The following is a 23,721-nucleotide window of genomic DNA, read 5'->3' as shown; positions in this document are numbered from 1 at the left end:
ACACAAGTTTACTCTGAAATTCATATGGAAAAATGATCAAGAAACTATAGCATGGAAAATTCTAGTTACGTTAAAAGAGAAAGAGATGATTTAGGCAGGACTTGCCAATCACATATTAATATGTATATGCTACAATAAAGCTACATTATTTAAGTGTAGTACTGGTATATGAATAGAAAGAATACAAAGTTGTGAAATAGACTCAAATATATATGAAATTTTAATGTAAAAGTGGTATTTCAAATCAATGGAGAAAAGATGCTTTATTCAATAAATTCTCATGGGACAATTGGATAGCTTTTTGAAAGAAAGCATAAATCATGACCCCTATCTCCCCCCAACCCCCAAGTAAATCCAGATGGGTCAAAGGCATAAATATTAAAATAGTAGAATGATTATGTAGCAGAGGAATTGTGCAAGATGGTTTTATAAACTTGGTGTTTGGAAGGCCTTTCTACAAATGACACAACCTTCTGAAATCCATTACAATGATTTAATTTACTTTCATAAAAATAAATATAATAAAAAATATTGTAAACAGAAAAATTATAAAACTGGAAAAATATTTGAAATATACTATATAAAAATACTGTTTTTAATATGTAAAATAGCCTATAAATCAATAAAGAAAAAGACTGTGGGCTAAAAGAAAAGTGAGGAAATTTTACTAAGAAAGGAAATAAAAATGACTCAAACAGATAAAACACTTCACTCAAGAAAAAGACAAATATATAACCATAATAATATACCACTTATTTTCACTATGTTAAGTTGGCAAAGAAAAGTTTGATAATACATGGTTAGCCAGACATAGGGAAACTTATTCTCTTACATTACTGGTGAGAGTGTAATTTCTTAAAAATAAATGGGAGTGATTTCTTTGTCTTTGACAGAAGGACTTTATTTATTTAATATTTATTTTATTTATTTATTTTCTTGGTTGTGCCGGGTCTTAGTTGCAGCATGTGGGATCTTTCCTTGTGGCGCGTGGGCTTCTCTAGTTGTGGTGCATGGGCTTCTTTCTAGTTGTGGTGCATGGGCTTCTTTCTAGTTGTGAGGCGCTTGGGCTCTGTAGTTTGTGGCACGTGGGCTCTCTCATTGAGGCACGCAAACTCAGTAGTTGTGGCGTGAAGGCTTAGTTGCCCAGCGGCATGTGGGATCTTAGTTCCCTGACCAGGGATCGAATCCGTGTCCCCTGCATTGGAAAGCAGATTCTTTACCACTGGACCACCAGGGAAGTCCTGTGAGAGTGTAATTTGATACAGACTCTTTGGAGGATAACTTAACAATATCTAGCTAACTGAGAAATTCAGATAGCCTTTGATCCTGCTATATATTTTCTATGTATTGATCCTAAAGTATACTCATACATGAGCAAAATGAATGTGTATAGATATTCATGATAGTATCATTTATAATAGAAACATTTGGAAGTGACCTAAATGGCCTTTAATAGAATGTTGTTTAAATAAAATACGGTTCATGAGGATAATAAGAGCTTTCTTTGAATATTAGTGTGTGCCAAGTACTATAGTATGCACTTTACATATACAATCTAGCTCTCACAACAAATATATGAGGTAGGAATAATTATTATCCTCTTTTTACAAAATGGGAAACTGAGACACAGAGAGGACAACTAACTTGCTCCTAATAAATAGAGGAGCTGGGACTCAAACTGAGGCTCTTGAGTTGACATAGTCTTACTAGGCTACAGTTTCTCCCATACATGTGGAATTCTAATTCTAGGAAGATTTGAAAAAGAAGGAAGCCACACTATGTACTGTACTGATATCCTAGACTGTCTAGAAATACAAATATTTGTGTATTTCTAAGATACGTATTTTATAAGAAAACTGCAAGGAATGGAATGGTGTAGCATATTATCATTTTGTGGAAAAAAGACTATATTGATAAATGTTTATAAATACATGGCCTATCTTCACAGATACAAAAAAATTAGCACTAGTGTTTGCATCAGGGGAGAGGAACTAAGTATCTTGGGGAACAGAGAATGGAAGACAATTTATTGTTTATGTTTATCATTTTGTGTATTTTGAATTTTGTGCTATGCACACATACTATTTATTAAAGAAAAATAAAATAAATAATAATAACAAAAGCAGTAAACACAGGAAAGAGTAATTCAGAGGCCTGGTTTATATAGCATGTTTTTGTAAGTATCTTGCTTCCACTTATAAGGACAGTCTATGTTATAAAAATTTAACATGCACCATAAATAAGTAGAGAGATGAGTTCTAAGAACTGAGAAGAGATATTTAGTTATAACACATAGAACCAACAAAGGATTATTATCTAAGACATATAAAGGAATCTTACACTTCAGTAAGAAAAAGAAAAACAAACTAATAGAAAAAATGAACAAAGATATGAACAGGTAATTCATAGAAGAGCAAGTTTATGCTAACAAACACATGAAAAGACGATCAACCACATTTAATAAATATGGGAAGGCAAATTAAAATGAGGTATATCATTTCACACTCCCAAATTTAAAAGTTTGACAGTAAGAAGTATCAACAAGGATGGAGAACAATAGCAAGACCTGCTGGTGGAGTGCAAATTGGTACAGCCACTTTGGGAATAATGTGGTAATGCTTAGCAGAGTGGAAGATGCCCCTAAAGACCATGTGACTCAGTAGTTCCATCCATATCTGCTCAGGGAGAACCATGCAAGGATGTTCACAGTAGCATTTTTTTTTTAAATAAAAATTTTACTGGATATGTTAGGTAATGTAATTCTCATATATTTTATCTTAGAATTTCTAAAGCATTTGGCAAATAATACCCATGGCATCTATGAAATTGGCATTGCTACCATGTTTTTACTTTTTTTAGTGGTGGCTCTAGAATTTGCAGTGCACATTGACAACCAATCCAAATAACATTGTATCACTTCATGGGTATTGCAAGTACTTTATAATAACCAAGCATGATGGTTAATTTTGTGTCAGCTTGATTGGCCAAGAGGTGGTCAGACTAAACATTTTTTCTGAGTGTGTCTGTGAGGGTGTTTCTGGATGAGATTAATATTTGATTGGTGGCTCAATAAAGTAATTGCCCTCCCCAATACGAGTGGGCATCATTCAATCCGTTGAGTGCTTGAACTGAACAAAAGGCAGAAGAATGAGCAATTCACCCCTTTTTTCCCTGCCTCACTGATTGGGCTAGGACAACTTAACATATTTTCTTCTGCCTTTGACTGGGATTTACACAAGCAGCTTCCCTAGTTCTCAGGCCTTAAGGACTCAGACTAAATTGCACCACGGGTTCTCCTGAGTCTCCAGCTTACAGATAACATCTTGGGATTTCTCAACCTCCATAATTGGATACGCCAATTCCTCATTATACACACACACACCCACACACACACACACACACACTACTGGTTCTGTTTCTGGAGAACCCTAATACATCAAGTAATCCTAATTCCTCTATCCCATCCCTTGTTTCATTGTTGTCATTCATTTCACTTATACATAAGCAGTAATCATCAAATATATTGTTGCTATTATTATTTTGAACAAACTGTTATCTGTTAGATCAACTAAGAATAAGAAAAATAAATGTTTTTATATACCTTCACTTATTCATTCTCGCTGATCGTCTTCCTTTATTTATTTTTTTAAAATTAATTAATTAATTAATTAATTTTTGGCTGTGTTGGGTCTTCGTTTCTGTGCGAGGGCTTTCTCTAGTTGCGGCAAGCGGGGGCCACTCTTCATCGCGGTGCACGGGCCTCTCACTATCGCGGCCTCTCTTGTTGTGGAGCATAGGCTCCAGACGCACAGGCTCAGTAGTTGTGGCTCACGGGCCTAGTTGCTGTGCGGCATGTGGGATCTTCCCAGACCAGGGCTCGAACCCGTGTTCCCTGCATTAGCAGGCAGATTCTCAACCACTGCGCCACCAGGGAAGCGCTTCTTCCTTTCTTTATGTAGATTTGAGTTTCAGACCTTATATTATTTTCCTTCTCTGTGAAGAACTTTTAAAAAAATTTCTTGCAAAGCAGATCTACTGGCAACAAATTCCCTTAATTTTTGTTTGTCTGAGAAACTCTTTATTTCGCCTTTACTTTTGAAGGATAATTTCAGAAGATACAGAATTCTATTTTGGTGGCGCTTTTTTTCTCTCAATACTTGAAATATTTCAATCCACTTTCTTCTTGCTTGCATGGTTTCTGAAGAGAAGTCAGATGTAATTCTTATCTTTGCTCCTCTATAGCTGAGGTATTTTTTCCCTCTGGCTTCTTTCAAGATTTTTTCTTTTTCTTTTCTTTTTTAAAAAAATTGAGATATAATTGACATATAACAAGATTTTTTTCAAAAAAATATTTATTTATTTATTTGGCTGTGCTGGGTCTTAGTTGTGGCATGCGGGATCTTCGTTGCCATGTGCAGGATCTTCTTTGCAGCATGCGGGCTCTTTTAGTTGCAGCATGTGGGCTCTTAGTTGTGGCATGTGGGATCTAGTTCCCTGACCAAGGATTGAACCTGGGCCCCCTGTGTTGGGAGTATGGAGTCTTAACCACTGGACCACCAGCGAAGTCTCAAGATTTTTTCTTTATCTCTGATTTTCTGCAGCTTGAATATGATATGCCTAGGCATAGTGGGGGTTTTGTTTGTTTTTTTTGGCATTTATCTTGCTTGGTGTTTTCTGAACTTCTTGGATATGTGCTTTGGTGTCAGACATTAGTTTGGGGAAATTCTCAGTCATTATTGCTTCAGATATTGCTTTTGTTCCCCTCTCTCTTTGTTTTCCTTCTGGTATTCCATTGTATGTATGTTACACCTTTTGTAGTTGTCCCACAGTACTTGGATATTCTGTTCTGTTTTTTGTTTTTAATAAATTTATTCATTTATTTATTTTTTGGCTGTGTTGGGTCTTCGTTGCAGTGCGCAGGCTTTCTCTAGTTGCAGTGAGTGGGGGCTACTCTTCATTGCAGTGCACGGGCTTCTCATCGCAGCAGCTTCTCTGTTGCAGAGCACGGGCTCTAGGCACGTGGGTTTCAGTAGTTGTGGCTCACGGGCTCTAGGGCACAGGCTCAGTAGTTGTGGCATGAGGGCTTAGTTGTTCCTCGGCGTGTGGGATCTTCCTGGACCAGGGCTCGAACCTGTGTCCCCTGCATTGGCAGGTGGATCCTTAACCACTGCGCCACTAGGGAAGTCCCTTTTTCAGTATTTTTATTTTTGCTTTCAGTTTCTACTGACATATCCTCAAGCTCAGAGATACTTTTCACAGCTGTGTCTAGTATACTAATGAGCCTAGTGAAGACATTATTTTTGTTATAGTGTTTTTGATTTCTAGCACTTCTTTTTGATACTTTCTTAGAATTTCCATCTCTGCTTATATTGCCTATCTGTTCTTTCATGTGTCTACTTTTCCCATTAGAGCTCTTAGCACATTAATCATAGTTGTTTTAAATTCATGGTCTGATAATTCCAACTTTCCTGCCATATCTGAATCTGGTTCTGATTCTAGTTCATTCTCTTCAAACTGTGTTTTTTGCCTTTTAGTACGCCTTGTAATTTTCTGTTAAAAGCCAGATATGATGTATGGGGTAAAAGGAACTTATGTAAATAGGCCTTTAGGGGTGTGGTGGTAGGGTGTTGGGGGAGGGGACGTGTTCTATAGTCCTATGATTTGGTCTCAGTCGTCTAGTGAGCCTGCACCCCTGCTCTGTGAACTTCACAAGTACTTCTCAGTTTTTCCCCCTGCCTTAGGTGGGGGACAGGATGGCTAAAGGAGGCTGGAGTTGGGGTTGAATGGCTGGAGTTCCTTTCCACCAAGTAGATTAGGCTCTGATAAAACCCCAGTAGTTTAGGGTCTTGTAAAATAGTTTCTTGCAGGGCAAGCTTTGTTAAGAACAGAATGCTTGGGGCTTCCCTGGTGGTGCAGTGGTTAAGAATCTGCCTGCCAATGCAGGGTACATGGGTTCGAGCCCTGGTCTGGGAAGATCCCACATGCCACGGACCAGCTAAGCCCGTGTGCCACAACTACTGAGCCTGCGTTCTAGAGCCCGTGAGCCACAACTAATGAAACCCGTGTGCCACAACTACTGAAGCCCGCATACCTGGAGCCTGTGTGCTGCAACAACAGAAGTCATCGCAATGAGAAGCCCATGCACTGCAATGAAGAGTAGCCCCCGCTCACTGCAACTAGAGAAAGCCCGTGCGCAGCTACGAAGACCCAATGCAGCCAAAAATAAATAAATAAAATAAATAAATTAACCCCCCCCCCCAAAACAGAATGCTCTAGTGATTTAAAAATGGTTACTTTTCTTCTCCCCACTGCAAGAAGCACAAGGGGGTTTTTCCTTCATTCTTCACTGTGAAAACTTGGTAGAGGTCCTGATGGTGAAACTCATAAAAGTGTGGGGAACCCGAAGGGAGGCCCCTTGCAATTTTTAACTCTTGGGCTTGTCCACACTGAGCCTCCAGCAATTCTTCAATTACAGTTCAGGTTTTCCTACCCAGCACGGGTTCTCATGGAAGTTTCTGCTCATGGATTTCTGCTCTGGTAAATTGTAATTCTCTGTATGCATTTCTCCAATTTTGGGGGAAGCAGTTTGCCCTTTGACCTCACTTCTTTGATGGATCTCAGAAGAGTTGTTGATTTTCAACTTTTTACCTGTTGTTAGGGTGGATTGCCAACTTCCAAGCTCACTAGTAGGACTGACTGGAAATGAGAAGTCTGCTCAGTGGCATTGCTTTTAGTATTGAAAAATTTGAAACATCCTAAATATCTGTCAATAGGAGAAAGAATAATTTGACTGTGGAACATTCATATAATGGACTACTATAATGCAGCTAAATGAATGCATTGGATTTATATGATTTAAAGTGGCTATGTCACAGAAACATAGAGTAAACAAAGCAAATGCAGAATGATACACAGAAAACAATTCTATATATTGTTTATGAATACATATGTGTGTAATAAAAGTACAGTAATGTAACAGAAAGGTACATAGCTTTAGGATAGTGATTTCTTCTGGGATGCAAGGAGTAGATTCACCGAGGAATAAAACAGGGACTTCAGCTATGTGTGTAATACTTTATTTATGAAAAGAACAAAAGATTTAAAGCAAATGCAACAAAAGGTGTTAACACCTGTTAATTATGTGTGACCTTAGGAAAGCTCATTAACGTCCCAGTACTTTAGTTTTCTTTCTTTGACATAGACACAGTTGTGAGGGTTGAATTGATTATATACATATATTTCTAATACATTAAAATTTTTATAATAAAAATGTAAATAAAAGTTACTATGAAAGATGACTGAAATATTAAGAATTTGGATGAACTTAAAAAATGACATTGTGTGGGTTATTACTGTAACAAGTTCTACCGTATTTGACTCAAATTAGAACAAATATCTGTTAGCACTCCTTACTCTAGCTGTTGTTTTATTTGAAAAATGCCACTGATGCTTCTGCTTTTGGTGATATACTGATCAAGGGTAAAATGGACAAACAAAGCATTAGTTTTATTTGTTTTGGAGCAGTCAGAGACTGATTTGGTTTCCATCATCATTTCCTGGGGAATGTGAAAATTTTTGCTGAGCTTCTTTGATTTTTGTCTCCATACTTTAATAACTCACAAGGAGACCTCCTTTTGTGCCCCTAGAATGAAATAAAAATGTTTTCGAGCTCCTAATGGAATTTACTACTGTTCTATTCATTAACAAAATACCAGAAAGCAGCAGGAGAGCCTTCAATGGGGGCAATAGAGGGAACCAGAATCATCCTAGAATATGCTGCTTGTATGTCTTCTTTGTACTCTATTGTGGGTGGTGTCTCTGATCTGATTGACACCTTGGTCCATGTTTTCTAAATCACTAGAGCTTCATGGCGTATCAGATTACTGTGACTTTCATTGAGACTGCTTTGAAAAGTACAGTGTTTTCGAACGACTTGGAAACTACCTTCTGTTTAGAAAAATGCTTGTGTTCTGGGTTTCAGTAAGGCTGAGATTATTTTAAAAAGGTAAAGAAGATAAAGTATTCCAGGAATCATCTTTCTAGCTTTAAGTGAAAAGAAATCTACACAACCATATGAGCTATGAAAGCCACAGTTCGAAGCCTGAAATTTCTGTTGTGAATATCATGTCTTTGGGACACATGCTTTGTGGCTAAAAGGTTCATATGCGGCTTCCCTGGTGGCACAGTGGTTGAGAATCTGCCTGCCAGTGCAGGGGACACGGGTTCGTGCCCTGGTCTGGGAAGATCCCACATGCTGCGGAGCAACTAGGCCCGTGAGCCACAACTACTGAGCCTGCGCGTCTGGAGCCTGTGCTCCGCAACAAGAGAGGCCGCGATAGTGAGAGGCCCGCGCACCGCGATGAAGAGTGGCCCCTGCTTGCCGCAACTACAGAAAGCCTTAGCACAGAAATGAAGACCCAACATAGCAATCAATCAATCAATAAATCTTTAAAAAAAAAAAAAAAAGGTTCATATGGTTTCTGTAACTATGTAATGCAAAAGTAGGTCTCTTTGACCCAAACTGAGGGAAACTATTGAAGTACGAGTTCCTCTGTGAATTCAATGCTTGTATTAAAATAAGAATAAAGATATTTTACCAATGCTGGTGCAGGCTTTGGGATGAATCAGAACATTGCCCTCTGTGTCACATATTCTCTATGACTACGTGGAAAAGGCTAGGGAGTCCCAGGTTTACTTTGTAGAATACACAGACAGGCATGCACACATTCATGGCATATACATGCAAATATGCACACACAGATATACCTCATCTCCTTTTTCTTCATAAGAATGAGGTTTTCTCTATACAAATGAAACTTACTAAACTAAGGTGGATGGACCTAGAGTCTGTCATACAGAGTGAAGTAAGTCAGAAAGAGAAAAACAAATACCGTATGCTAACACATATATATGGAATTTAAAAAAATGGTTATGAAGAACCTAGGGGCAGGACAGGAATAAAGACGAAGATGTAGAGAATGGACTTGAGGACATGGGGAGGGGGAAGGGTAAGGTGGGACGAAATGAGAGAGTGGCATGGACATATATACACTACCAAATGTAAAATAGATAGCTAGTGGGAAGCAGCAGCATAGCACAGGGAGATCAGCTCGGTGCTCTGTGACCACCTAGAGGGATGGGATAAGGAGGGTGGGAGGGAGACACCAGAGGAAGGAGATATGGGGATATATGTATATGTATTGCTGATTCACTTTGTTATAAAGCAGAAACTAACACACCATTGTAAAGCAATTATACTCCAATAAAGAAAAAAAAACTTTAATATTTAATATGAATCTGCCTTCTTTAATAAGTATACCAAACACATTTAAACTTTTTCTTGATGATTCATCCATCACTATTAATAATTAAATATGATGTTTTTATTTTTCTGTAATGTTTTGCTTTTATTCCCTCCCCTTGCCCATTACTGAAGCAATACTCATTACAGAAAATCAGAAATACATAGAGGAAAACATCAGTTATTACATTTATCCAGAGATAACCAATGAAAACTCTTTGTGTATTTTCAAATGCACACTTATAGGCACACATATACTAAAACAAAAAGGAACATACAATAATATCTTTTGTGATCTGCCTTCTTCTCACAGTGATTTGTCATGAATACTTTTTTTCATATCTGTAGATCTATACCTGAAACATCATTTTAAATGACCACATGATACTCCATTATATGGACTTATTATATTTTATTTCAACAATCCCATATTGTTGAAGTTATATTATTTTCAACATTCTTGTATCACAGACAACACTGTATTGAATGTACATGTGTTTGTTGGTATGTATATGTGTACAAATATATATATTTATACATATCCTTATGATAAATTATTAGAATTACATATTCTTTGAATTTATAGTTCAAAGAATACATACCTTCCTTCAGGAACAGGAGTTGTTTCTCTGAAATGGTTTCTCAGGTTTTTCAGCCTTTAGCCTATTCTTTTGGAAGACTTCTGTCTTCTGGAGACTGGCTAAAAAAAGCCTTCAGCCTGGATCCTCCAGGACCAAGCTGCCTCCTTAAGACCAGCTGCGATTGGCTTGAAAGCTGTTTGAATTGAGCCATTGTGCTGTACATTGTTTGAGCTTTTGAAAATTGTTCTTTACTCTAGAGGAAAAACCTCTAGAAAATGGGATCCCAGTTACCTAGGTATTTTGAGGGCGCTTCTACCCCCAGATGACTCTGGCTGATTTTATGTTTAAAAACCATGTTTCTTCCTCATGTGCATTTCTAACTAAATGGACCATTAAAGGTCTGGCAAATGGATTCTTTTATCGAGTGGGTATAAATATGTTTTAGTCATAGTCTGTATGTTTTCACACTGGACTGAAGTCTTCCCTTGCAGACAGGCTGCTACTGCTTCTTCTATGGCTAAAGTCCTTTTGGGAAAGATTACCCCTACCTGGAGAACTCCTCTCAAACTTCATGGTAATTGAGGAACCCATTTTACTGGCCCAGTGTTTCAACAAGTCTGTGTTGTTTGGCTCGTTTTACAACACTTTCACTGTGCTTACCACCCTCAAACCTCTGGTTTAGTCAAATGCAGTAATGACATTATTAAGACTCAATTGGCAAAATTTATAGAGGCCCTGCAAATAATGTGGCCAAAAACATTGCCATTGGTCCCTCTAAATCTCAGATCCACCCCTTTTGGAACTCATAAGCTCTCATCCTTTGAGACAGTCACTGGATGCCTTGACTCCTTCTTCTTTTGACTCACAACTGATGAAAGGAGAGATACTCCAATATTGCAAGGCCTAATTGCTTCTATAACCATGTATTGGTAGAGCAGTCTTTTCACAGTGTGCTATTGTGAGGCAGGCCTTAAGCATCACACCTTGCAACCTGGAGATTTCACCTATTGGAAAAGACAACACCCGAAGAACTCTCTTCAGCCTCACTGGAAAGACCCAATCAGGTACTGCTAACCAACTCTTGTGCTGACAAACTCCAAGGAATAGACTCTTGGATCCATGTGACACAGCTAAAAAAAATGTCAAATCCTGTCTGAACCTGCACATTATCTGATAACCTGAAAATAAATATTTCCTGGAATTGAAGTAGACAACATCTGATGAGACAGCATTCCCAGGACATCCTGACCAGGCCTGTTGGGAATTTGTTGCTAAATCTTTTATGTTGATGTAATGCTTCGGATGATCATAAAGTCTATCATCTTGATAAAAATGTAGATAAAAAGTACCTGAGAGTTCTCCCTCCTACCCCTCATTGTTACTTGAGTGTGACATTAATAGGTTTTCAATTTGTGCACTTTCCCTCCAGCGTGAGACACAACAACCAGGAACGGTCTTTCCTGACAATTGAGGGAAAAAGCTTCTGAAACTGGAAAGCCTGACTCTTCATCAGCGATGCTGTCAGAGAAAGATCTTGATCAAAAGAGGGAAATATAACAATTAATAAACAGAAACCTCAATTAAATAGAGTTGGGAGACCAGAAGAAGGAGCGCTCACACTCTGTGATGATAGCAGAGCCCAACAGGAAAAAGAAAGACTCCTTTCCTGGCAAGGACTCAACTAATGAAAAATCGTGGTTGCTTTGTTTACTGTAAGCCTCCCAACTTCATTTTCCTCCTTATAAAAACATTCTCCTTTCCTTGTAGTGCAGGGACTTGTATGTAGCTTGCCATGGTTGCAGACCCGAAATTGCAATTCTCTGCTGATCCCCAATGAACTCATCTTTGCTAGGGAAATAGTCAGCAGTCTATTTGTTTCCGGTCAACAATTCATATTTTAAAGGGAGATGAGGTGATCTCCCTTAAAGGTTTTGTTTTTATTCTCATATAAAATAAACACTTGAACCTCAGAAAATGTTTGGGCATAGAAATTTTGGGGCTGGAAGGCAGATTTTTTCCCCATGGATTAAAATATGCAATACTTGAAAAGACTTAAGCAGACATTCACCAAAGATATGTGAATAGTAACTAAAGACATGAGAAGGTGCTCCACATCATTAGTCACCTGAGAAATATAAATTAAATCCAAGATGAGATAGTACCACACACCTATTAGAATTGCTAAAACAAAACATAAAAAACAAAAAACCCCGACAAATACCAAGTGATTATAAGAATGTGGAACAACATTGTGCATGGAAATGTAAAAATGATATAGCCACTTGGAAAACTGTTTGACAGTTCTTTTAATATTAAACATACACTTACTACATGACCCTGCAATTCTACTTCTAGATATTTACCCAAGAGAGAAAAAAACTCTGTTTACACAAAAACATATATGCAAATACTTACAGTGGCTTTATCCGTAATTGCCCCAAATGGGAAACAAACTAAATATTCACAACTGATAGATGGATACAAATTGTTGTACATCAGTGCAGTGGAATACTGCTCAGAAATAAAAAAGATGTAAAAAAAGAAATAAAAAAGAGAGTATTGATGCATGTAAGAATATGAATTAGTTTCAAAAACTTTGACTCAATAGGCTACATAACATATGATTTCACTTATAGTTTAGAAAAGGAAAAATTGTAGGGACAGAAAACAGATCAGTTGTTGCCAGGGCCTGGGGATGGGATGAGAGGATCACTTTAAAGTTATACCATGAGGGAATTTCTAGGCTGAGGGAACTGATAAATTTCTTAACAGTGGTTGTGGCTATATGACTGTATGCATTTGTCAAAGCTCATAGAACTGTCCCTAAAAATGAGTTAATTTTACTGTATGTAAATTTAAAAAGTGAATAAAAATTTAGAAACTAAAAAAATTCTATTTTAATAAAAAAAAGAAAATATCTTGCCAAAGTGTCTGTAGTGGCCATAAAAGTAGGCATTGCATACATCCAACACAAAGAGCTTGACCAAAGGGTCAGCTTCTGTGCTTGAAATTCTTTGCTGCATTTGCCAGTGACTGAGCATGGCAGGGATATTAAGGCAGGCACATTCCTGGGGGCCATGGGTCTCTCCAATGGCCTCGCTGAACCTTCCTTAGGCTACACCACGGTGTAGGACACTTCCACCCAACCTCCTTTCCTTCTTCACTCAAGACAGAATGCATGGTGGTTATGGCTCTCCCAGCCTCACTGGCTCTCTTCTCAAGGTCTCCCACACAAGCATTTCCCTGAATAAAATCCTTACATATTTAATCTTGTCTTGCCAGCTGCTTTTTGTGGGAACTGAACCAACACAACTTCCAATTTTATGCTCTATAATATGATCACCACAGAGATAAAATGCATAATCACATTTTTAACTTACTTTTACCTAATCACCTCTTTTATACATAATTTATTGACTATAGTATACGTAAAGAAAAACATACAAAATGTAAGTGTACAGGCCTATGAATTTTCACAAAGTGAAAATATTACCCAGATCGAGAATAAGAGCATTACTAGTAATTCAGAAGCACCCCCCACCCCCCCAACTTATGCCCTCTCCCATACTGATTCCATCTCAAAGGTAATCCGTGACCTGAATTCCTAACACCATAGATCTGTTTTGCCTATCTTTTAATTTTAAATAAGTGGCATCACTCAGCATATACTTTTATTTTGGTCTGGTTCCTTTCAATTATTATTATGTTTGTGAGAATCATTCATGATGGTATGTATGTAGGCTAGATATGTAAGGCTACATTGGTGCTTATACTAAATGACCATACACTGCTATGCTTTTGGTGTCCTCTTATCAGAGTTTTGACAATTTTCCTATCTCTCAACTTAGTGGGTTGTTAGCTACCATTTCTGTTGCTATCACTATGCTTATCTCTAACTGCAACTTCTTTTCGTCATTTTTGGCCTTAAGTGTGCTATGATTGGAAAATCAATAAAAATGTAAAATAGGTAAAAATTACTTAATAAACTGAAAGGATTTTAGCACGTAGATTTTGTGACTTTTATTTTGGCCATCTAGAAGTTACTTAGAGCCTTTACATTTATATCTAGGGTCTAGTTTTGCTTAAAGTGACTGAGATTGCCAGAAGTGCAAACTCCAGGGAAGAGGGGTATTATTCTGTATCCATATCTCTTTAGATGGTTGAAGGGACTGACGAATTCCCTAGTTCCTTACTTAAATAGGACCTTTTTTTCCATGTTCTATAGGATTATTTCATCTTGAAAGGTAAAGAAAAAGGAAAGTTGGTTTCAACTTCTGTACAGGAATTTTAAACAAAATATTTTGATTATTTCCCTTAAAGTAAGAATTTAGTATAAATCTTATCACTAAGTTTGAGATTAGTTATTGACTCTGATGTGATTTAAAAAGCACAATGACTCTTAGATAATGTTGCACTGGCTTTAAGAAGGCTTTGTTTCTAATATTAGTTGAATTTGGCTCAGCTTAGTAAGTAAGATTATAACCAAATAAATACTATTAACCAAATAAGCCAATATATCATCAGGACCCCACTCCAAAAGTTGGGTTTTAGAAGGATGTAATCCAATAAACATTGAATCTCTGTAGTAATCTAACAGATGGAGCAAAAGGGACTAGTGAAGAGCTAGTCTTTTCTGGTTGACAGGAGCTAGTGGGACTGGCTACATAATTAAATATTTGAGCTCTAGTCATAGCCTGTGGGTGCTGTGGTGACATTACAGATAGTTTCTATTCTATTGTAATTTGTTCATTTCATTTAAGAAATACTAGTGGTAGCTCCCTAAATTGATTTCATTGCTCATTTATATGATTTGAAAAACACTAATTTATATGACAGCAAGATCAATCTTATTCCTTCGATGCTCCTTGAACTGGAGCCTTGGCACTGGGCCCAGCCCAGCCCAGTCATGGTCTAGTGGTTATCAACCCTCAATTCCATCAGCTATACATCCCGACAATAGAAGGCTCAGACTTTGAGAATATTTTCACCCTGGGTCACAGATGGGAAAATGAGATGATGTGTAATTAGTACTGCATCTGTCTTTGTTCACAAAGCTCTATTTATTAGTCTGCTTTCTACTTTTAAAGTGGTAAATATAGGGACTTCCCTGGTGGCGCAGTGGTTGAGAATCTGCCTGCCAATGCAGGGGGACACGGGTTTGATCCCTGGTCTGGGAAGATACCACATGCCGCGGAGCAACTAAGCCTGTGCACCACAACTATTGAGCCTGTGCTCTAGAGCTTGCGAACCACAACTACCGAGCCCACGCACCACAGCTACTGAAGCCCGCGTGCCTAGAGCCCAAGCTCTGCAACAAGAGAAGCCACCGCAGTGAGAAGCCCGCGCACCGCAACGAAAGAGTAGCTCCCACTCACCACAACTAGAGAAAGCCCGCGTGCAACAACGAAGACCCAAGGCAGCCAAAAAAAAAAAAAAAAAGGTGGTTGAAATGATGTTGTGGTGCTTCTGTGCTTAGGCAACAGGAGGCCATGAGTTTTTGTTCTTATCTTCTTGAAACTCCTTGACTTCCATGTGAAGAAGGCTTCTTGAGAATGAGAGACCAGGTAGAGAGAGGCCCTATAGCCCATACCAATCACCAGACATGGGAGGAAGGCCATGCTAGCCCAACCAGCCCAGTTGCTATAGACCAAATTTTGTGTCCCTCCTGTCCAATTCATATGTTAAATCCCAGTACCCAATATAGTATAATGGTATTTGGAGGTGGGCCTTTAGGAGGTGATTAGGTTGTGAGGGTGGAACCTTCATGAATGGGATTGGTGCCCTGGTTCCAGAGAGATCCCTTGTCTCTTCTGCTGTGTGAGGACACAGAAGACAGCCCATCCATGAATCAGGAAGTAAGTTCTCACCAGATACCATATCTGCAGGTGTCCTGATCTTGGACTTCCAGACTCCAGAACTAGGAGAAATGTATGTTGTTCAAGTCACCCAGCCTATGATGTTTTGTTATAGCAGCTCGAATAAACTAAGACTCCAGTCAAACCTGTCTATTCCTGTAGCTGTAGAGTAATTCCATGTGAGACCAGTGAAGAATCACCCAGCTGAACCCAGCACAAACTGTTGATCCACAGAAACATAAACAAAAACTTTGTGTGTTATTTTAAGCTACTCTGATTTGGAATAGTTTATGAGACAGGTTAGATAAATGATAGATTTGTCATGAGTGTTCAGTAAATGGCCATAAACCCTCGCCTCTTGAGGGCAGGGTAAATTTAATTTTGAAGTACAATTTCAAAGGTAATCCTTTTAAAGTACTGAGATTTATTTCTTAGGATTAGGTGGACAACATTTTAGAAAGTTATTTGGCTCATTATTGCTCTCTCTTTGTGTTTATCTCATTTCCAGATCACAATACATATATACCCAAAACAAAACTATTTAAGACAAAATTGAGTTTGTTGAAAGTTTGTAAATCAGGAGGAATCTTTACCCTTGATTAATGAGGGTCCCTTACATAGAACTACATGTTGGATAAGTGAGACACAAATATCATAGCTAGTACTTGGGGGTAGGTCTGTATTGCACAGTGCAAAGGACCTGTGGATGAGCAATTTTTAAATTTCTCTTTATGAGAAAACAATGAGAGATAATTTCTTTCTTTGAGCCTGATAGGGGATTATGACTCTAATTTGTCAAAATGGAGCAAACTAAATTTTGCAAGTGCATATTGTTTTTTCAAAAGGTTTGCAGAGTATGAGTAATAGTTAGCACTTATTGAACATTTAATGTGTCAGGCATGTTCTAAGCATTTTTAAAAGGATTTTATAATTACACCTCAGTTTCCTTCTCTGTAACAAAAGGTTAATAGTAGTAGATATGGATGAGGAAGCTGAGGTGCAGTGACTTGGTTTGGGTTCCCTAGGAGCAGAACCTAAGGTGGGGATTCTGATGCAAGTGATTTATTATGGGAACACTCTCAGGAGAAAGGGGATGATGGAATCAGGATAGGAGAAGGGAAAAAAGCTAAGCCAGAATATGCTCTCAGCTGAAGTCTAGCTTCAACCTGATCCTATGGGGAGTTCTAGAGTATTAGTTGCACCAAAAGGTTAGTCCTACCTTGAGGAAAGGAGTCCAGCCTTTTGTATTCCTGTATTAGGCAGTTATTAGCTGTGGATTGGCTGCAGCTGAGGTTTCTGGAGTACCTAACATCCTATGGAGGAGGAGCTCCTGTTGCTAAAGGGCAATTCTCTCGGGAAAGGGGCAAATGTGAGCCAGTAAGAGCAATTACAACAGCTGAGGGCTGGGGGCACCAATGGAGTAAAGGGATCTGGGTGGGCATCAACAGTCCTCCCCTTGCAGTGATGAAATCCACTTGCTTCCCACATTAAGCTCACTCTGTGCAAGTGTTGCTTCCCTGGGATTCTGGTTGGTCACAATTTCTGGAAAACCTAAGAGGAGGATTAGTAGGAAAAACTACAGCCCCTGTTGCTACAGTAGATCCTGAGATCATAACTTTCACTCATTATCTTCTGCTTTTACCTTCCATTCCATCTTCTCTCCCTGCTGGTTAGCACTTCTCCAGTTCTAATAGCCTGCGTGCTAGAGTGATCAAGACTCTCAGTCCTGGAAAGTCTAGGTCCCTGATTACCATGTCTTTATCAGACCAAAGTTCCTGAATTTATGCATTTAGAGTTGAAACTGGCACAGGAATACTAAGAGATATCAATTATGATTGATATCTGAGTATCAATCATAATTCTACTGCCCCCACTATGTAGCAATAGTCCTTTATCCTCCTGATGACCAGAGTTATTATCTCTGCCAGTATATTAACTTCCTTTTGCTAGTCTACCAGAACAAGGAATACAAAGTGACCAGACAGCCACTATAGCTTTAAGTTCAGTGGGACTCAATGTACCTCCTGGTGGGAGTGAGTACTTACTGAGAGTCAGGATATCTAGACCCACGGGTCCTAAAGATTCAAGGATAGGAAGCAAAAATTCCTCAAGTGTGTTACTGGAATGATGATCATGAGCAGGAAAACTCCTACTTCTACTCCTTTGTTCCCATATATTCTACCTTTTGGAGACACAGCACCAAATAAAGGGTATTGGTTTAATGAGTATATTACATCCTAAAGGATAGTGTTCTGTCCTCACAGGGTGTCATCTCCAAACTGGCCCTTAGCTGTATCTTCAAGAAGCCATTTCACGGTTCTATCAGCTCAGCAGCTTTGGATGGTGAGGTGTGTGTTAGACCAGTGGATTTTATTATCATGGGCTTACTACTAAACCTCCTTTGCTAAAAATTGGGTCCCTTGATCTGTTATCAAACAATGTTATGGGGGATCTCAACCCATATTGGGAATATTTGTCAATCCTGATCAAAATAAATCATTGCCCTTTTATCCATGTCACATCAATAGGCTGGTTGGTGTCTATGAGGGATGGTTCTGTATTGGAGGCTTAGATTTGTCTCTGCTGCTAACATACTGGACAGTCCACAGTGATAGCAGCTAGATCAGCTTTGGTTAGAGGGAGGCTCTGATCAACAGCTAAGCAATTTGCCTCACACAGACTATGTGTATTCTTACACTGGTCACTCCTCTCTCCATGCAAAACGGATGGCCAGATGTACTGCCTAGAGCTCTACCTACTGGGGGCGTTTCCTCTCACTGCTCTCTTTTAGAATCAACTTGAGTAGCACTGTACACTAGCAACTGTCTCTGATCAGCTTGCACCAACATACTGAGCTGACCCATCTGTGAATTAAGTTTAGTTTTTGTTCTTCACTAGCTGGTCATGGGGAAACCTACCCCCACTCAAGCCCCAGTTAGGTCCTAGGTGTGAGCTGAGGGAGAAGTCTTGGAACAACAGTGGTGAATGACATGGGAATCTGGGCCACATGTTTGTGCAGCTTTCTTGTGCCCTCTGAACCAGATAGATACATCACTTCCATTTTATAAGTATTTTCAGAATTGGTTCTCTGGAAGCAGACTTTAGGAAAAATTTGGGGTGCAAGATGTTTTTAAAGAATCTGCATTTGGGACTTCCCTGGTGGTCCAGTGGCTAAGATTCTGCACTCCCAGTGCAGGGGGCCTGGGTTTGATCCCTGGTCAGGGAACTAGATCTCACATGCCGCAACTAAGAGTTTGCTTGCTGCAACTAAAAGATCCCGCATGCTGCTACTAAAGATCTCACGTGCCGCAGTGAAGATCCTGCATGCCACAAATAAAAGCTGGCATAGCCAAATAAATAAATAAATAAATAAATAAATAAATAAATAAAATAGTTAAAAAAAAATTGTGTTTGTGAAACGAAGTGGAAGGAAGCAAGACTCGGCAGAGCAGGAAGTCAAACTTCCACGCAGTCCACCAAGGCCTGGGCTGAGCTGGTTGGGAGCCCTGCAGCAAATGGTGTCATTGGGGTGTCCTGCAACAGGCTGCCAGAGCCAGGCCTTGTCTCCCTTGTCTCTCTCAGTCACTAGGTATGGGCACTGAGAATGGTATAACCTTGGGTTGAGTGTCTCTCTGCTGCTGAGGGAGACCCTGAAGGAGCAGATAGTTGGAAGTTGTCTGTACTTCCTACTGTTGGTTGGCAAGTCTTCCTTTGAGGGGCTCCATATCTGTCTCAGCCAGCCTAACCTAATGACCCAATGGGATAGGTCTGACCGTATCCATCTCATCATCTGCAGTTACGACTTCATGTCCCATGATCAGATGCTCAGACTCCACCAGAGCTCAGGAACATGCCAGAAACTGTTTGTAAATGGTGCCTAATTCTATGCTACAGGTGATATACTCTTACTCTAGAAGCCCAAGGCTCTGTGCTGCAATTCCCCTACTGGGGCTTGCCACAAATTCTGCTTGGTGTCTTTCTTTACCAAAGATACCTCTACTGCCACAAGATTTGCTAGGTTATCTGGCCCAAACTGAAGAACTGCTTATACCACAGCTTGGACCTTCAATAAAAACCTTTTTATTTTTTATGTTTTACTCTGGGATCAACTCTAATCTAGCAGTCTCTCTTATCACCCAATAAATGGGTTGGTGCTATATTCCAAACAAAATATGCTACATTAAAATTCCAAATTGTCCTACCTCGTGTTGTGATTCTTCTTTCATACTAAGATATACAAGGTAAATAACTTGCTCTTTAATTTGAAGAGGATGGTTGAGCATGACCCAGATCAGTGAGGCCCTGGAATCTTTGTAAAGTTTATCTCCTACCCTCTGGAGCACATTAATTTCACTATGGCACTCAGAATACTAGCTACTTCTTGTTAATCAGGTCTGATTTATATGATATCATCAATATAGTGAATTAATGTGATGCTCTATAGAATATCCAGATGGTCCAGTTACCTTCATTATAACAGGGAGCAGGAGGTTTATAGCCCTACATAGAGACAATGAATTAATATTTTTGTCTGTCTCATGTGAATGAAAACCATGAGACAGACTTGGCCAGAACTCCGTTTATTATCTCATCTTCATAATGACACCAAGTATCAGCATCAACTCAGACCCTGTGTACAACAGCCCTCAAAAAATCTGGGTATTCTCTTTTTCCAGTGTGTCATGAACTGAGTGAATTGCTATGGTCCCCTGGGGGAAAGATTGGGGAATTACTACATACATTTTCCATGGTCTTTTACAGTCTTTTCTAATGTAATCCCAGCCGCTACTTAAGTGAGTGAGTTCTGGGTCTGAGAATGCCTCAGGTCTGGAGATTGGACAAAGGATTGTGACTTTCCTGTTGGAGGTCTGAGTTCAGCCTTCTGCTTATCCATTTACGATCTCCTTGACTATATAAATTAAGGATTATCCTAACTGGCTGTCCGTTTGTTTCCCCCTAGGAACCCTATGTTTTATTTGCTATCTCCATTGATCCCTGTGAGTCAAGCCGTTCTGTCCTTGCATCTGGGGGCCACCCTCAGACATTTGCTCTTCTATGATCCTATCATCCCACTGCAAGAGTGAGTGCAGTTCTGTAGCAGCACCTCCTGTTATCAGCTGTAGCTCTCGGAAGACGACCAGTCCCCAGTAAGCTTCCTAAGAGAGTTTGCTCTCTGAAGACTCAGCCTGCAACACTGAGTTAAGGCAAATTAAATGTAATTTCTTTACTGAAGGGTTTTTAAATGTCTTTTATGTGAGAGTGGAATGTGAATTTCCACGAACAGTATATAACATTTTGAGTAAAAACCCTGTTTAACGATTTTGTCACGCGACACTTCCTAAACTCCCAAACTGACATTCAATGTTACTGATGTTACTCAATGTTACTAATATTATAGATGAAACAATCTCAAAATATTATTTTAACTTTTAATTCTCTAATTATAAGCATGTTGTCATATCATTTTTATAATACTTGTATTTTCTTTTTTATAAACTGTCCATTGTTCATTTTAAAAATTGAGTTGTTAGTCTTTTATTGATTTGTAGAAGTTGTGTATATGTGGTGGGAATTAGTTTTTTGCTTAATATGATAGAAAATATTTTTTCTTTATTGTTACTTGACATTTGAAGTTAAGAGTTTACTTTCTTCTTTTCTCTCTTTCCTTTCTCCTTTCCTCTCACACTCCCTCATTTTATTCCTCCTTTCTTTCTTTATTTCCTATCATCTTTTCTATCCTAAGCCACTGCAATAACCTTCTAACAATAATAGCCTAGCTTTCATTCCTGTCCCTGTCAGTTTTTTCTTCATACAACAGCCAGAATGATTTTTTTTTTAAATTTTTAAAAATTATTTATTTATTTGTTTGTTTATTTTTGGCTGTGTTGGGTCTTCGTTTCTGTGCGAGGGCTTTCTCTAGTTGCGGCGAGCGGGGGCCACTCTTCATCGCGGTGCGCGGGCCTCTCACTATCGTGGCCTCTCTTGTTGCGGAGCATAGGCTCCAGACGTGCAGGCTCAGTAGTTGTGGCTCACGGGCCCAGTTGCTCCGCGGCATGTGGGATCTTCCCAGACCAGGGCTCGAACCCGTGTCCCCTGCATTGGCAGGAAGATTCTCAACCACTGCGCCACCAGGGAAGCCCCAGAATGATTTTTAAAAGAACACACTTGTGAATATTTCACACCTACTACTTCAAATACATCAGCGGTTTCTCATTGCTCTTAAAATAGTGTACTAAGTTGGTTACAAGTATTCTCTAATCTGGGCCCTCACCTACTCCTGTAGCCCCATCTCTAGCCACTTCCTTTCTTTTCCTCTAGTGTGTCAGGCCTCGTTCCCTTCAGAGCCTTCACACATACTGTCAGCTGCCCCTCTTCATGTCCCTGCAACTTTGCCTGGATAATTTCTTGTTTTTCAGACCTTAGCTTAAATGGCATTTCTGTAGGAACAGTTTTTCTACCCCTCAGATTAGGTCTCTATCATATGCCCTTGTGGCATCCTGTAATAACCTTTGTAGTCCCTGACCCAACTACACAGTATGTACAATTAACCATTTGTTTAGTTAACTTTTTGTATCTCCCGCTAGAGTCTTATCTCTGTGCTGTCAGGAATTCTCTCTCTCTCCCCCTTGCCCTCTTTTTGTATTCCCAACACTTAACAAAGAGCCTGGCACAGAGTACATTCTCAGTAAATAACTATTTAAAAACTTTTGCAGGAAAGAATGATTGAGGTTTGAGAATTAGGCAGTAGGATAAATGACGAAGATTTTAGTACTGTGCTGATAAAGTTATAGTTTTTGCTATGGAAAATGAAGAGTCATTGAAACATTTAATAACAGATCAGTTTTATGTTTGTTCTGTTCTTCCCTCTCTTCTTACAGAATGTTAGATTTTCAATCAATACTTATTTCTTGGGTTTTTTTTTTTTTAGTATGACCAGGAATCTGCATGGGTAGATAGTAGGACATCTGTAATTCTTTAATTAAAATGGAAGGTATTTTTTCTCCATTGATTTAGGGAATGGATTTTAAAGTTATAGCAATATCTATATATATTTGACTTTTAAATTTTATTTTATCTTAAGTAAGTAATTTTTAAAAGAGACTTGTTATTTCTTCTCAATGCTCTCCCAACCAAAATAAAAAAAAAAGGAAAATTGCAGTGGTCCAAGCCATATAACAATGTTTTATGAAGCAGGTCAACATCACTGTACTAGGGAATCACCGATTTAAGTGGTAATAACATGTTCAATGCTACTTTTGTGAAAGAAGGAAAATACCTATGTGAGTGTCAGGTCTTAAAAAAAAAAGATCTATTTGTTGTCTTATATTTTTAAATCCAGAAATTATTAGATAATGATCTAATAATACACATGATAATAATAATAACAGAATAATAATAATAAGCAGAAAATATATGTCTGTGCTTCTTTAAATGGCTCAGTAATTTCTGTTTTAATATTAGTACTTACTTTCATTTATGTAATGCTTTTCATGTTCAAATTACTTATCCAAAATTAAGTAATTAATCCTAATACTAGACCATGCAAAGCAGATAAGAATTATCTTCATTTTACAGATTAAGTCAAATGTACCGTATTCCAAGTGATTGCTGTTTTAAAATCTCCAATACCAAATGGTCTATGTTCCTCTGGAAGCATGTGGAAATCCAAATTTACATAGTAATTATGTGTTCAATTGTGCTGAGGAAGCAAGTGACAGGCCCAGATAATCTTCCAAAAAAAAAAAAAAAAAAGAATACTAGTAATATACAAAACAGAGGAAAGCAGTTTTTCATTCTTGTTGAATGATAATATCATTATTCACATATAGTGTTTTTCTCCTCAGAAGTTCTCTAAAGCTAAAAGAAAAACAAAAACCCCAAACCACAAAATGCTGTTTAATGTACAGAATCAATGCAATGAGTTGGTTGAATTTGCATCTTGCCAAATGAAAAAGAAGCCACAGTCTATTTGGAGATAACAATA

General features: G+C 38.6%; 1 long non-coding RNA gene across 1 annotated transcript; it reads left to right on the top strand.

Annotated features, from left to right (window-relative positions):
• Positions 1-1,063: 1,063 nt before the first annotated feature.
• Positions 1,064-18,805, top strand: LOC309661552. Its single transcript, XR_014264071.1, has 2 exons — positions 1,064-8,157; positions 8,468-18,805. It is a non-coding gene; the product is annotated as an uncharacterized lncRNA (long non-coding RNA).
• The last annotated feature ends 4,916 nt before the right edge of the window (positions 18,806-23,721 follow it).

Source organism: Balaenoptera physalus (assembly GCF_965194825.1).
Source record: "Balaenoptera physalus genome assembly, chromosome: 5".
Classification (NCBI taxonomy): domain Eukaryota; kingdom Metazoa; phylum Chordata; class Mammalia; order Artiodactyla; family Balaenopteridae; genus Balaenoptera; species Balaenoptera physalus.
This window is presented reverse-complemented; position numbering and strand designations above follow the sequence as displayed.